General features: G+C 41.5%; 1 protein-coding gene across 1 annotated transcript in view; it reads left to right on the top strand.

Annotated features, from left to right (window-relative positions):
- The window catches only part of hmga2 (high mobility group AT-hook 2), a 43,189-nt gene that overhangs the window by 16,556 nt on the left and 11,633 nt on the right, over positions 1-15,000 (top strand). The window lies entirely within an intron of this gene.

Here is a 15,000-nt window from a genome sequence, read left to right as displayed (position 1 = left end):
TTGTCAAAGTGGGGGAAAAAATTGGACGTCTACAAGAACAAAGTTCATAAAGTCTATGTTTTATATTTATTTTATTTTCCTGGAAGGAATGGTGTGTTCCACGAATCAACTGTCAGCATATTAGTATATTCTCCACTGTTCACATTGCTGGGTTACTGGTGCGAGCACTTGCTGAGACTTATCAGCTCCATGCGGTGGATTTAAAGTCTGCGGCAAGTAAATTAACTGCACATGCATGCACACTGAATTCTTAGCCTTTATGGCCTCCTTCAACAACAGTCCACAGACTTTGCAGACTTTATAGCCACGTTTCCCCCAAGCAGTTCAGTGTGTTATACATTAGAGCAGTTATTTTTGCATTTCCATTGTTAACAGTTGTTCTACCAATAGAACCACTTCATTCTATCCCTTTTTTCATTACCCACCTGTTGAGGTACCCAGTACACTGACACAGTACTTAAATGTGCAGCTAGAAACACTGCAGTCCCTTCATTGGTCAGAGAGAATCAGTGCAACCAGAGTAGTCATCTTGTCGTCTCCGCTCTGATGTAGGATTTCCCAACTCACCTGTTTTTTAAGTAACAGAAAGTAACTGAAGAAAATTTTTTGTGCTCTTCACAAACTGCTAATGGGTATCTGCGTATCACTACATCACTCAAAGTGACAGTGTCTTTGTATGGTAATGTATTTGTATTTTTATTGTATGCATTTTGTTCTGGGCGGCACGATGGTGCAGCAGATGGTGCGCGTGCCTCACAGCAAGAAGGTTGCCGGTTCGATCCCCGGGTCGGGCAGGGCCTTTCTGTGTGAAGTTTGCATGTTCTTCCATGGCATGCGTGGGTTCTCTCCGGGCACTCCGCATTCTCATTAGGTTAATTAGTGACTCTAAAAAGGTGTGAGTGTCAGTGTGAATGGTTGTGTGTTTGTACATGTTGGCTTGAGATCGGCTGGGGACCGGTTCAGGGTGTACCCCACCTCTTGCCTGTTGACAGCTGGGATAGGCTCCAGCCCCCTGCAACCCCGAAAAGGGGTAGACAATGGATGGATGGATGCATTTTGTTCTTTTGAATTGATTTAAAGGTAAGGTCATCTGTTGTGATGTATGTTGGTCATTATTTTTCACTCAATTAAGTAAAATTAATGTAAGTTCTTTTACTTTGTTGCACACTGATAATGACCTTAGGGTCTCAGGCCAACTTATGCTCTGCTGTATTTCTACTGTGTACCTTGTGTTGTGCAGTTACCAGATAATTTTTCTGTCTGTGAGTACTACAAACCATTGTGCAGTGTTTTAACATCTGATTAGCCTTTAAACATATTAATCTATCACTTCAGATGGATTTCCTGAATTGTATTTCACTGTGCTTTAAACAAGAAATTATGTTGATTGGCTGCTGGATTTCACTGTGGACTGATAATCAGTGGAGAGCAATGGTCACCTGGAAGATAGGAAAACACAATGGTTAAAATGATTGGCAATAATGCAAAGACATCTGTAGTAAATGGGTTGAAACATGTAAAAACAGTGGTGTCTTTTCTCTGGAATTTATTGCAATAATGAAGGTAATTTAACAGTATTATGATTCAGCCTGACACCTGTTCTGTCAAAGCAGCAACACCACCAAATCAATTTCTCAACTCAGCTGCAGGCCGCCACTCAACCCTTGGACTGAACTGATAAAACAGTTGAGGCTTACCGCAGTGTCCCCTTTGTAGTGCTGCTGGCCACTGTCTGCACATCCCAGCTACACACATTCACCCACACAGTGACTCCACTGCTTTATGTCAACTGTCTGGCAGAACTAGACAGGCTGGACTGCAAACTGGTCAGTTGTGTATTATAGATAGTGCACCTTTTTCACTGAATTACAGGTGCTGTCTTATAGCTGCTATCAGGGTATCAAGATATGTCTCAGCCATTATAAGGTGGGTTCTGTGCCAACCCCCTGCTTTTGATGGAATGAGCGGATATATATAATGGATAGATCAATACCACTGTATATTATAGTACAGAATACATTTTTGTGAATTGAAACATTCCAAATATCTGGCAAGCAGAAGGTGAGTTGTGGCCTTTCAGTCAGCTGGTGCAGGGGCTCTATGGGGTTTGTATGTGGGTTATTAAGCATCATCCACTGTATACCTCTGTAACACAGCTGGCAGGAACTGCTAGGGTTAATCAGACTTGGCTGACCAGAGTCTGTCCCTCATCACTATGTCTTCTTGCTCCTCCACTGCCTGGCTGCAGGTCCTGTCCTCTGTGTGCAGGTGCTGAGATGGATAGACAGACCTCTGCCAAGCTGACCAGCTTCCTCTGCTGGTAAAAGCTTCAAGGGGGTCTGCTCTCCAATAGATTACATTCATCAGTTGTGCACAGCAGTTCCCCTTTTCTGTTGCCAAATGGCTGCTGTCCATTGGATTTTATGTGTTGGTTCCTCTACAGGCAAGCTAAAGTCTTTGTTCCTGTTTGTAGCCCTATTACAATCAAACGTTGGCATCCTCAACATTTGGCTGCCTATATGAAATTCCCTCTTGTCATGGCAATAACAATAAAAATTGTAAAACAAAAGTTGCCTTGATAGTGCTGCATTTTATTGAAGGAAACGCCACAGTGCTCACTTACTGGTATGGGACTAGTACCTTGTGTTTTGTACTGTAATGAGACTGCTCTAGTTAAAGGTGGAATTTTCTCATGCACGTTCAGAGTAAATAGCTTTATTCTGTTGGTGAAATTGTCGTTGTCCCAACCATCTCATCCTGTCCTGGATGTAGGACAAAGGATGGCTAAAGGATGCATGTCATGGAGGTTAGTCTGTAAGTTCAATTTAGTTGAGCTGTGGCTGAAATCTGGCTCTAGAAAGCTCTCTCCATTGAAAATAATGGCTTTGTTGTAGAATTTCCTTCAGTTAGATAAATCTAGTTAAGAGTTCTTTTCATTGAAGATTTAGCACTAGAACAATCTGCACAACCTTTCAGCCAATGGCAAAAGGTCAGCCAAATAATTATATTATTTAACTTTGTGGTATCTAACCATGCAGGTACTTGCAGCTCTGTTAGATCCATCCATCAGAGATTTCCACTGCTAACCCAACTGTGAAGTATTGACAGTTTTCATTGAAACTGCTCTTTACCCAAGAAAGCATCCCAGTGTGTTGATCAGAAGCTTGATTTCCCTGAGTAATTAAAACACAATGCTGTTGAGTTTTTTGGAATGTGCATGGATCTTGTGATACTTTGAGGAGCACAAATGAAATCTCCTTCACTTCTTCTGCACTGTGGAAAAGGCCCACAACCTTAGGACAGAAAATATCTAGATTTTTGAATAATGGGCTAACTCACTTTTAAGGTGGTAAACTGCAGATCTCTGTGAGGGTTCTTCTCACAGGTCAGAACTACCCACCTCTGCAGGTAGTGCAGAGTTCTGCTGCCACAGTATAAGACCCTGTGATACATTATACATGATTATATATTTTGCTGCCTTTTCAGTGAGCCAGAGGACTGCTTGAGATCCTCTATTGTTAAGGATCCTTTAAATTTGTTTTTTAAAGAATTGTCGCCAAGAAGTGATAATTACATTTCAAGTTTGAATATGTTGATCTACATTCCACAGACTCTCAGCATCTGTTAGTAAGTTTCATTACAGCCAATAATAGACATAATGGACATCATTTTTTATTGTAGACAGGAGCCTATTTGTCATGGAAAAAGTATGTAAATCAGTAAAAAAAAGTCTGAAAATATCGTACTTCATGGTCAGGTTCAATGCAAAATTATGAATGACTTTAGTGTCATTTATACAGTATTCATCAGTGCTGATGGACAAATAGATGACAGTGCACAGAAACTTTGGTTATCTTTTTTGCTGCTCCGTGCTTTGAATTATAATAAATACATGTTTGAAATGTGTGGACAAGATGGAACTGATATATACAATTGTTTCAGTGAATGTTGACGTGATATTTGCAGTCTAGTTTCAGGACTGTCCCTATCAGAAACAAGATTCCAAACTGAAGCAGTTGTACCAGTATGTGTATTTGTTGCAAACCTTTTGGCTTAGGATGTTCATTCTGTGTGAAACTTCCTTGGTTTTGCACATCTTGTGACCCAAACAATTACTGTCAAAATAGAGTAGGTTTGCCTACTACTTGCATGTGGGGTTACCTTAGTTAAAGTCATCACACCTCACGCAGAGTATCTGGAAAATGCAGAAAATGTTCCAGATGCAAAATTCATGTCAACAGAGATGCATGAGTACATCAGTGAAACCCTACACAGTGGACCTTTAACTGTTATAGTGAGAATTATGGCTAATGAGTGAGCTATTGTCAAATGATTTCATTTCCCAAAATAAATTACAAAAATGTTTTTGCCATTTTTTTGTTTTGACAATGACCCCAAAACCAAGGTACATATGGAACAATAAATTTTGTGTACCGTTACACCCCTACTGCTTTGAGACTAATGCATTAAATGTGCGGAAATGACTCTGTGAATGAGCAAGGAAACACAAGTGCCGTGCCGTGGCTTGAGTGTATGTTTGGAGAGTTGATGTAGTGTGAAGGGGAGAGGTCTATCTCCCATCTCACACATGGCTTTGCTGCACTTGGCTTCAGGTCAGACACTGAAGGCAGGTGCCAAGCAATGGAATCAGAGTTCAGGGGACAAGAAAGGTAGGAAAGTCTGGCAGAGGCGATGAGCAGCATGATTAGGTGTTTGTTCAGCAGCTTTGAAAAAGTGGTGAGGAGGCCTGGAAAGTGAAAACTTCTCCCCACTGAATGAGTGCATGTGTGAGGCAGTGGTAATTGTGCTATTGTGATCAGTGTCAGATATTGAAATGCTTTTATAGCTCTGGAATGCCTCATAGAGAAAATATGAAGGTTGGTCTCCTGTGTTTCTGGGCAACACATCGTCTGAGAGAGTGCGCTATGACTATAGTTAGATGTTCTGACAGTCCAGTCATGTAAATGGGAGTCCCACTGGCATGCTTGTGATTACCCTAGTCACTTTAACAGCTCCTGTCCAAGTCTTAAGTCAGGATGGAATTATACATAAAAAATCTGTTAAATACATATTTTAAAAATGAAAGATCTGTACAGTTTTGTGCAGGAATGTGCAAAACATTTGGGGTAAGACTCTGTTTTGGGGGTGTCCTGTTGACGAGGTCAGCTGCAGTTGGGACAAAACTGTTGTGGCATGAGGTTTTGTCCTGATGGACTGCAGCTTTATACCAGTGTCTCAAAAAGTTTGTGTTACGGGTCGTCCACAGTCTTTCCTGATGATGATGGAGTCATTGAGGATGGACTCAGTGATGGCGGTGAAGAAGTGCACCATCACTGACTGCCAGGTTGAACTTCTTTGGATGTCACAGGAAGTACATCCTCTGTTGTGCTTTCTTGATGATGGAGCTGAACATCCCACCCTCCCACTTGAGTTCCTTGGTGATGATGGTGCCCAGGAAGCAAATGGACTTCACAGTGTTAACTGGGGAGTCACACAGGATGATAGTGGCAAGTGGGGCTGGGCTGTTTCTCAAGTCGCCACTGTCTTTAGAGGATTGAGCTCCAACTCGTTCTGTCTGCATCAAGTTGCGAAATGGTCAGCATGAAGAGAAGAGTAGGTGAACTGTAGGGGGAATGCATGGGGATGGAGGAGGCTTTGAGGCTGGCTCACACATGGCATGTCTTCAGCAGGAGTGGAAGGAGAGGCAGTCTGGTCTGGCTGCTTTGTGGGAGTTCTGCCTCTTGAACAGTCTGTTGATGTCTTTCCTCTGGATGGAGAGAATCAGCATTGTGGTAGGAGAGGAAGGGGCCTCTTTCAGTATGTAGCTTTGAAGAGGCCCAGACCCCTGATGTGGTGGGGAAGATGTTGCTGGTGGGCTGGAGTTGGAGCTGGAGGATGAAGTCATGGGTATGGTGACAGGACTGTCCTATTGTCTTTCAAGCAACTTTCAAATGACTTTAGGTTTGTGTTTGGGTATTTGGATCTGCCTGAGACCCCTTCAGACAGAACCAGAGTTATTTGCTGAGAGCTGCTGTTGGAGTGCCTCAGAGTGCAGTAATTTAGCATCTCTCCCCACCTTGCTGTACTCATCCAGACTGTTGACAGCAGTCATGAAAACATCCCAGATGCTTCTCAACCAGTGTATCACACATGGTGTTAGATGTTTTTCAGGGTGCTAACCAACTTGGGCAGCATCCTCTTCTCTGTATTCCAGCTCAGCTTTCTAAATAGCTCATTGAGCTTCATAGTGCCTCTCACCTTCATGGTGCAGGGTTCCAGTGCTGATCTGAACAAAGGCCTAAGGTGGGAGAGTACCAGGCTATGTCCACACGAACATGTTGCCTTTTTTAAACAGCCAGACAAGCATTTTATCACTGTATCAGAAATAATATCTGCCTAACTAACATACCTGAAACAATCACATGAGCATTGACACACTGATACACTGGGCATGTGAGTCCCAGTGTTTAGTGTTTGCCTACCGCACATGTAGGCAGTGGTAGCATGATAAACTGCAAAATAAGACAACAGCTGCTAGCAACTACTTCTTCTGGAAAAGGGCCATGTGATAGGGGCATGACAAATAACAGGACACATCATGACTGATAAGAACCCTGTCAAACTAAAACACACAAATCCTGGAGTTTTCAAATTAAAACAAGGTCATCAGTATTTCTAAAGCAAAAGTTTTGGATGTAGCCACAGGCTTCATCATGTGGGATGTCAGGGCTGATCTGTTGTGATTTAAAACTTCGGGATGCCCGTTTGTGGCTACTTGGACCAGGGATGATGTCTCGCAGACTGAAAACTCATCTCCTCAGATAGTCAGGGTTAGGGTTAGGGTAGGGTTAGGGTTATGGTTAGAGCAGCACCTCAGCCCACAAAAAAATCATTCTCTATTTGTTATTGTCTATGGCAATATGGCAATTTAAGTGTAGCTGAATTATCATTTCACTCGACATTAATATGTCATTCATTTTTTAGGAAGCATTCAAAATTTTTATTCAATTTATGCGATTCAAGTCTACTACATACAGTTCCATTAATGTGTTACAAGTGGGACACAATTAAGACGCACACCTTTCTAAAACATGTTTACTTACATTAAAGCTTAATGGATGCTCCTGATGGTAAGGTGGTGAAAACATCGCTCCATGTTGAGTTATGCTAGTTTATGGATTTCAGCGGATTTGTGAGTTATAAGAGTGTGTTGTTTTACAGTTGTGTGCTTCGATTGTGTGTCGAGAGAGTGAGCGTTACTTTGGTTGAGGTTATTTTTGGTTGAGTACTTTCTCACATTCTGATGGACAACGAGCTATATCTGTCCCCTGTTTCTGTGCAGGTGTGTGCTCAGTAATAGTGAATGTTTGTAAAATGTTCTAAAAGAATTTACCATAAAAGATTTAAATGTCATTTTTGCAATCACATATTTCATTCTGAGTTGTGTAATTTGGTGGCAAACTTTATAGTTGCATATGTGTTTATACTGTATTTTTGCCCAGGGTTAGGGTACCTATCCTAACCCTACTATTACTTAAAAAGCTTTGTAGATGCTCCTGACAAAGAGGAATATGTTAACTGTGCCTGATGTGTCCTCTTCTCCTCTATTTCTGTGCAAAAACTCTCTGCCTCTCTGCCTGATGTGCTTGATGTCCCACATCTGCAAAAAAAGCAGTTCGACATATTTTAAGTTGGTAGTTGCAATTGATTCTTTTTGGGTTGTATGAACATGGTAGAATGCACTGATTGTAAGTTGCCTTTAGCCTCAGCTAAATAATGTAATGTCTTCCACTGTATGGGGACGTTTTCCAGTCTTAGGTTGAGGATCAGCTGCTCAGCACTCGCCTGAAGCACCTCATTGCACACGTTGTCAGGGGCTGTAACCTTTCCTGAGTGCAATCTTTGCTGTCCTTTTCTCACATAGTCATCTGTAATGGTTTGGGGTATGGATGGTGTGTTCCAGTGCTAGACACTGGGGTTGGGGAGTTGGGGCCGAATCTTTTTTGACATTAGCACATAGGAAAGCCTGTATTTTATTGTCTCTGTCGGGGGACTCCACGAAGTGTGAGGTTTTTCAGGGTGTTAGTAAAAGTGTACAGAGATCACCCTGAAGTCACTGGAGTATTGTGTCTGGAGTCTGACTGTGACTAAGTGAGACTGTAGACTGTAAGCAGCAACAAGAATAGCCTGTGTATACAGATAATATAGATGAAGACCCACCTCAACATACACATTCCTTGACATTAATATGACCAGTGTTGTTAACACAGCTTGCTCTGCCGCTCTGTTACTTCCTCCTGTTTTCACTCAAGATCCCCAGCTTCTCCCTGGGCACCTCAGTCGATCTGCGGGTGAGGAGTAGCTCCCTGGTTTAAACAAGGGGGCTTGTCCCTCCATAGCCGCCACTCATATAGCTCCTGCAGAAACATTGCAGAGTACATTATAGTGCTTATGTACGGCTAGCTAAACTAAACAAACTTAGCTGAAACTAAAATATACTACATTAATAAACACAAGTGGAAGATCAGACATGCTCTCTTGAAGGCACTGGAAGCATTACTGAGCAAATGCCTCCAGGGAAATGCGTAGCAAATGTTAGCTTGCTAACACACTGAACTAAGATGGTGAGCATTTTACCTGCTAAATATCAACATGTTAGCATTATCATTGTGACTGTGTTAGCACTCTGACTTAAGTGTCTACCTTAAATACCACTCAAGCAAAGGTACAGCCTCACAGAGTCACTAGCATGGCTGTAGACTCGTCGTCTTGCTTGTCCAGTATGAATATTCATGCGTTGTTTATGTTTTCACCTGATGAACTATGATGCTCTGCAGGTGATGTCCTTTTCTTTGCTCAGTCATCAGCTGTCACATTTATCTGATTTGAACATCAAATAGCCTACAGCTGTTTATATATTGTTTTGACTATGTTTGATGGTGCTACCTAGCAAGCTCAATCGCCTACTCTGACCTAACTGGCCACATTCCACTGGATCAACCACAGGACTGTGTGATAGCAGATATTTCACATTTGTATTAATTCAAAAAACACATGTGGTGTGTGGGCATCTTTTTAATGACCTGAAAAAAATAAATCTGATATTTTTGGACAAAAATAAGAGACTAAGAGGAATACATGTCCATTCATCTTGGAAGCCTCTGAATAAGGTGTGTGTGGGTGGATGTGTGTGAGTGAGAGAGAGGCGCCCTTTTCAGACATGCAGTCTATGCCTGGAACGTTTCCTACATGGGGTCATGTGTGAAGAACAGGGATCGATATTCAGGGAATCTGTACCACCAAATTCCCACCTCAAATATTTGCATTCAGTGTTCTTTTAATGTAATGCATGTTTCTGATTCATGTAGATCATGAAAAAAATTACTTATCGCAATTTTGCAAACTTATTGAATGTAAATACACTACAAGAACATAGGCACCAGACATAAACAGCTCCTGGCCCACCATGTTCCATCGTTTACACATACATTCAGCCTTGGCACATCTTCTTCCTCTGTCGAGTTTTATGGTGGCATCCATAAGTGTTGTATTACTACCATCTGCTGAAATGACAGGACCATTATGGAAAGACCAGCAGTGTTTTGTGATATTTATCACCTGGTCTACTGACCTGTGAATGACAGCTGGGACTGTGCTTTATGTGATGTGTTTACTGGATAGTATAATTGCTAGACTGATTTAACTGTAGTTATATGACTTTTTTCTTTTGCCTTGTACCATGAGGGAGACAAATCTTTTCATAGAATGATCTGACATGAGAAAAATCTCATGTCAGATCAACTTAAAATCTGCTCATTCACAGTGTTCATTAAGCCGCTCTCATGTGGATGTGGAAGTGGATGTCTCAGACTTTCCTCCAACTAAATAGTGATAAGACAGGGACCATGGGTCTAGACAGTGCAAATATTCTATCCTCAGATTGGCCTACCGTCTCATTCTGTATTGTCACATTATAGGACTCGTGATATTGTCTTTAACACCAGCCTTAACTTAGATAAACACATTAGATCTATGGTTGAGTACTGTTTTCTGAGAAAGATTTAAAAGATTAGACTGTTTCTGGAAATGTCTTCATCACAAAGAATCAAGATCACATTTCATTGACCCTAGCATCCCTCTGCTGGCTGCTGCTGACTACCTGCTTCTAAACAACCCCCAAACAAACAGGAAATCTAAAACACATTACCAACCAACATAGAGTGCATGCCACTGCAAATCTGAAAACCTTAAATACTTCCTATGCTAATGTGTTGTATCAGTGAAAATGCTGAGGATCACTTTGGTTATCTTATCACGTGAAAGAATGTGCAGCAGTACAACTGAACAAGAGCAACATTAAGATCATGTGAAGGGTTCATTCTTCTTAATGCTGTTAGAAATTGTGATGCATATGACTCAGTTACAATCATTTGCTCTTGCTTGAAAAAGAATTTTTGTATTGAGGTTGCAGCTAATTACAATTGTGACTTGTGTTTATTGTGTCTCTGCTCTGCTGGATGAGGTACTTTCAGTTATATTTAGGTTGGTGCTATCGTACTCCTTCCCCAGGCTGTTTCCAAGAGCGAGAGAAAGAAAGACCTTAGAGACCACTGACAGACACCAAAAGGAGTTGGGGGTGGGCAGCAGTTTTGCCTCATTCCCTACATTCTCAACCCCCCACCTTCCTCCAGCCTTGGCTGCTGCCGGGCTAAAAGGCTGAATTCCAGCCACTAGAGGCCTTTGTTCAGAGAGGGACTCTACAAACATCGGAGTTTTCTGGGACCTTAGCGGATTTCCACAGGTCACCTATGCCTCCCTCCCCCAACTCCCACCCCTTTTTTCCTGCTGCAGCTTCTGGAAGAGTTTAATCATTTCACTCTGGGTCTTCAACTACAACAACATGGCAGTGGGCTGCTGCACAGATTAGGATGTAAAAAGCAGTTTACGGTGTAAGTGTTTCAGGTTGCTACAGAAATAGCATTCTGCTCAACATGGGATTACTCAATCGTCATAACATACAATACCATCTTGGAAAAATTCAACATTTTAGTACAGTTCTCTTTTACTTCATTAAGTCATTGCCTCAGCAAAATAGGGATTCAGCATGAATGATGTTTCCTCTTTGTCGGGAATAAACAGAGGAAACCCTAAGTAGTTAGCATGAGCAATGATAAACCACAATGGCAAACCTGGCAAAACGCTTAAATTGCTTGAGAGAGGATTTTTGCTCAGATAGCGTGATCTCAAGCTGCTTGTTTCTTTGAATGGAAACAATATGGAGTTACCTTAAACACACATTGCTGGAACATCAAGGATAAAAAAAAAGTCATTATTTTCAATTTCACACTATTTGGAGGAATTTGTGGAAACTTCATGATAAATTATTTTAGTCCAAAATGAGAGAATTGCAATAAATAATAAATAACAGTTTAATAAACAAGGCTTCTGCAGGTACATTGTGATGAAATGAGCTCATAAAATATAAAGATAAACATTTGTCAGGCAGTTAGCGAAGGAGAGCACTTACTTAGAGTACCCCTCATTCACTGTTTGCTTTACGCAGGAAGTTACACGGCTGTCCTGCGGTGTCCTGGCTGTTTGTTTAGCTATGGCTTGGATTTTTCTCTCTTCCTTTCACAATGCCGCTCTTTCAAATTCCTTAAATAGATATGGACATTTATGTCATTAGAGTATTTCTGCTAACACTATTATGTGGCAGGAAGTGAGCTCTTTCAGGCACAACAGGTTAATTCATAACATCTGCAATGCTCTGTGAAAACAAGGCAGAGCTGAGCGCCAGTCCTTCCTGTTTCAAAGCAGCCACGCATGCATGCTGAGAAACAGCCGCATACATTTGAATCAAATGGCTCCAAGACAGTGAAGACCAAACAAAACAAAAACATGTTTGCTATTTCTTTGATTCTGTAAATGCAAAATTCAATGAACCAAACAATAAGCAAAGACAGATTTGTAAAGTCTGGGAAGACATATTGCATCGCCTTTTTTCTGCTTTTCTTCCTCTTTTCCTTTGAGATACTCTGGGAACAGATTTCACATCAAACAGCAGAGGCTCCTAAATGGAGCAGATCCAATTTGTCTGCGCCTTTCTTTCCTTTCAGAGCACCCCGCAAAACCCTCCCAACAAAAGGCTGCTTGTCTGCTAGGAATTTTCCACATTCCTTGCAACGGCAGACATTTTTCTCCTCTACAAAGGGCCCTTCGGCAAATTCCCCCTAATTCCCCCTTTAGTTGGACCCTGATAGATACAATTCATAACTCTGCTGGGGCATTGGCTGGGATGCAGGTCTGGGACTGGAGAAGGGGGTGGGGGGCCTGGGGGGAAGTGTTGCACAGTGGACGAGAAGAGCAGCTACCAGAAGTTCTCAGTCTTAATACGCAAAGGTCTGCTTCAGATCTTCATTCAAGGTCAGAGGTCCAGAACGACTGGTGACAACAAAATAACATTTGATCAATGAATAAATGTAACGTCTCTTGAGATTGGGTCAGACAGTTCGTCCATATTTACATCTGACTCCGATGTATTCTTACAACTACACTTAGTTTGTGAGAGAGAAGACTCATTCTGTATCTGTGATTTAGGAGTCAACCACAGTCATCAGAATCACTGTCAATGATCTCTAGCTATACTGTATATTCAATGTCACCATTTATTGGTCAAAATTTTTTCAAAATAGAAAATGTTACACAAATGTAACACTAAAATGTAACACTAAATAATGTATTATAGCCAATACATAGCACAAATATGACAGGGGTCTTCAGCTCCATTTGTCCAAGAGCCAGAATTTTTCCAAGCAGACACTGTGGGGGCTAAACTTTCAATTAAATGAATAAATAAATGGATTTGGATCTACCTATTATTATTTAATATTTTCACTTTCTTCTTCTTAATATTCATTTTATGAACCTACATCAGTGTGAACAGACCCTTCAAAAGCATAGAAAATGCACAATGATAACTGGATACCTGACTAGAAAATGCTCTCAGACCTCCACCAAGGAGGCAGTCAATTCAAAACCCACAGTTCAACTACCAATGAATGAGTCCTTATATCAACAACAAACTCCTCTTTGGGATCCCACGAAGCAAATAAAAACACTCAGTTTGGGAAGCTATACAACATTTGGCCAACAAAAATAAGTCACAGCGACACCTCTTATGTCCAACAGACAAGCTTTGTGATTCTCTGACAATACCAGAGTTATCTTACATAGTCAGTCCAGTGGGCTGCTGTCGGCTCCAGGGAAAGGCCAGCCCAGGAGCTGAGCGGTTAGATGGTGGGTCCACGGAGTAGAGAGGATGGAGTTGGAGAGTAATGGGTTTCTGTAGGGCAGGTGAACTATAAATTAAAACCAAACTCTCAGGATGGACTGGGCCACTTCCGCTGGTGAGTGATGTTAGATGGCACATTTTCAGAATTCATCAATATCCTGCAGGATTGATGTGGCCAGTTAACGATCACTGACTAAAGGGCTGGGTCTGGATTGACTTGCCATGTGGTCCTAATGTGGACCAAGGTCCTATATTTGAGATGCCCTGGTCTATACTACATATATCTAATCAGCAGTTTATTCATACCATACCTCCAGCTGTTTATTCTGTATATCTGCACTATATATTTCTCCCTTCTGCCAGAGCTGCACTTCCTGTACTGTTAATAATGTATACATCTAGCATCTGGTTAGATGATGTAATGCATTTTGCCATCCCAGTAATTGTTCTCTTGCTTGCTGAATCTAATAAAATAGTGAAATATTTCAGATAGATGATGAGGCAATTGCTACTTGTCTGAAGCTGTTCGATCTGGGGTTTACTTCCTTCACTTCTGCCCTCCAGGTGACAAAACATAATCCAGGATAAGGACTGCAGATCAGGAGGGAAGCTATTGGTTGGCCCGCTCCGTAATCATAGTAGTGGTGTGTTGATGTAATTTGCACTGGTCAATTGAATGTTTGTTCTTTTGTCTTGGATTGTTTTCTTCTGTGTGCTTTCTGGGGTTAAGCAGTGAGTGAGTCAACAGAAATTCCCAAACTTTCCGTAAAACCTCTACATAACCTTTTGAATACAATGCTACAATCTTTAGAAGACAACCTGCATGTTTGAGCAAGTTTGAGTGCCTGTTCTGTAGGAACACAGACAACAACAAGCTGTAATAAGACTCTCCCACAGAAGGCATGTGAGCTACCAAGGTTTTCCGGATCATATTTAATAACCTTTGCTTTTTTCTGGAGCCGCAAGCCATGAATGTGGTTGACCACTCATGTACGGAAGTCTCACGGGATCAAGTTCAAGGCCTCTGCTACTGCCAAATGGCTTGCCAGTCCTTACTACAAAGAGGGCCCACCTACCAACAAAATCCAGAGTGTTTGCTGTCTTGACTCCTCAGTGGTGGAATGAGCTCCCCATTGACATCAGGACAGCAGAAACTCTACACATCTGTTCAGACTGCACATTGGCCCATGAAAAACAAACAGCAGCAGCATCAGCAACAACAACAACAACAACAACAACAACAACAACAACAACAACAACAACAACAACAACAACAACAACAACAACAGTAAAATCCATCTCTTATTGTTTCTAAATGTAGCAGTTGATGGAGTGGATGTATTTGCATGATTCTTGCAATTTTGGGTTGTTTCCTTATGGTTGCTTTGGACTATAGCATCAGCAAGATAAAACTAATGCATATACTTGTGTCACAGCATCTGAGATTACAATTACAATTCCAATTTGTCACTGGGCAAAAGCGATGTACAATCCCCTCTCCCTTAACTTTCCCAGCAGTGGAATCAATGGAGTGTGCATCTGACACCTTTAGTAACAGACCATCTAACAATCTTGCTCACGTTAAGCAGTGAAGTGGTCAGGTGTGCTGAGGTGGAAGAGTAACCACTTTTTATGTGTGCAACCAAGTGCAAACACAGGGATGTCTTAGTGGAGAGAGAAATCTCCCTTTGTGTGATTTATTACAT

The sequence above is a fragment of the Chaetodon trifascialis genome, chromosome 22, assembly GCF_039877785.1.
Source record: "Chaetodon trifascialis isolate fChaTrf1 chromosome 22, fChaTrf1.hap1, whole genome shotgun sequence".
Classification (NCBI taxonomy): Eukaryota; Metazoa; Chordata; class Actinopteri; order Chaetodontiformes; family Chaetodontidae; genus Chaetodon; species Chaetodon trifascialis.
The sequence above is the reverse complement of the archived record's forward strand: the minus strand, read 5'-3'. Positions and strand labels throughout refer to the sequence as shown.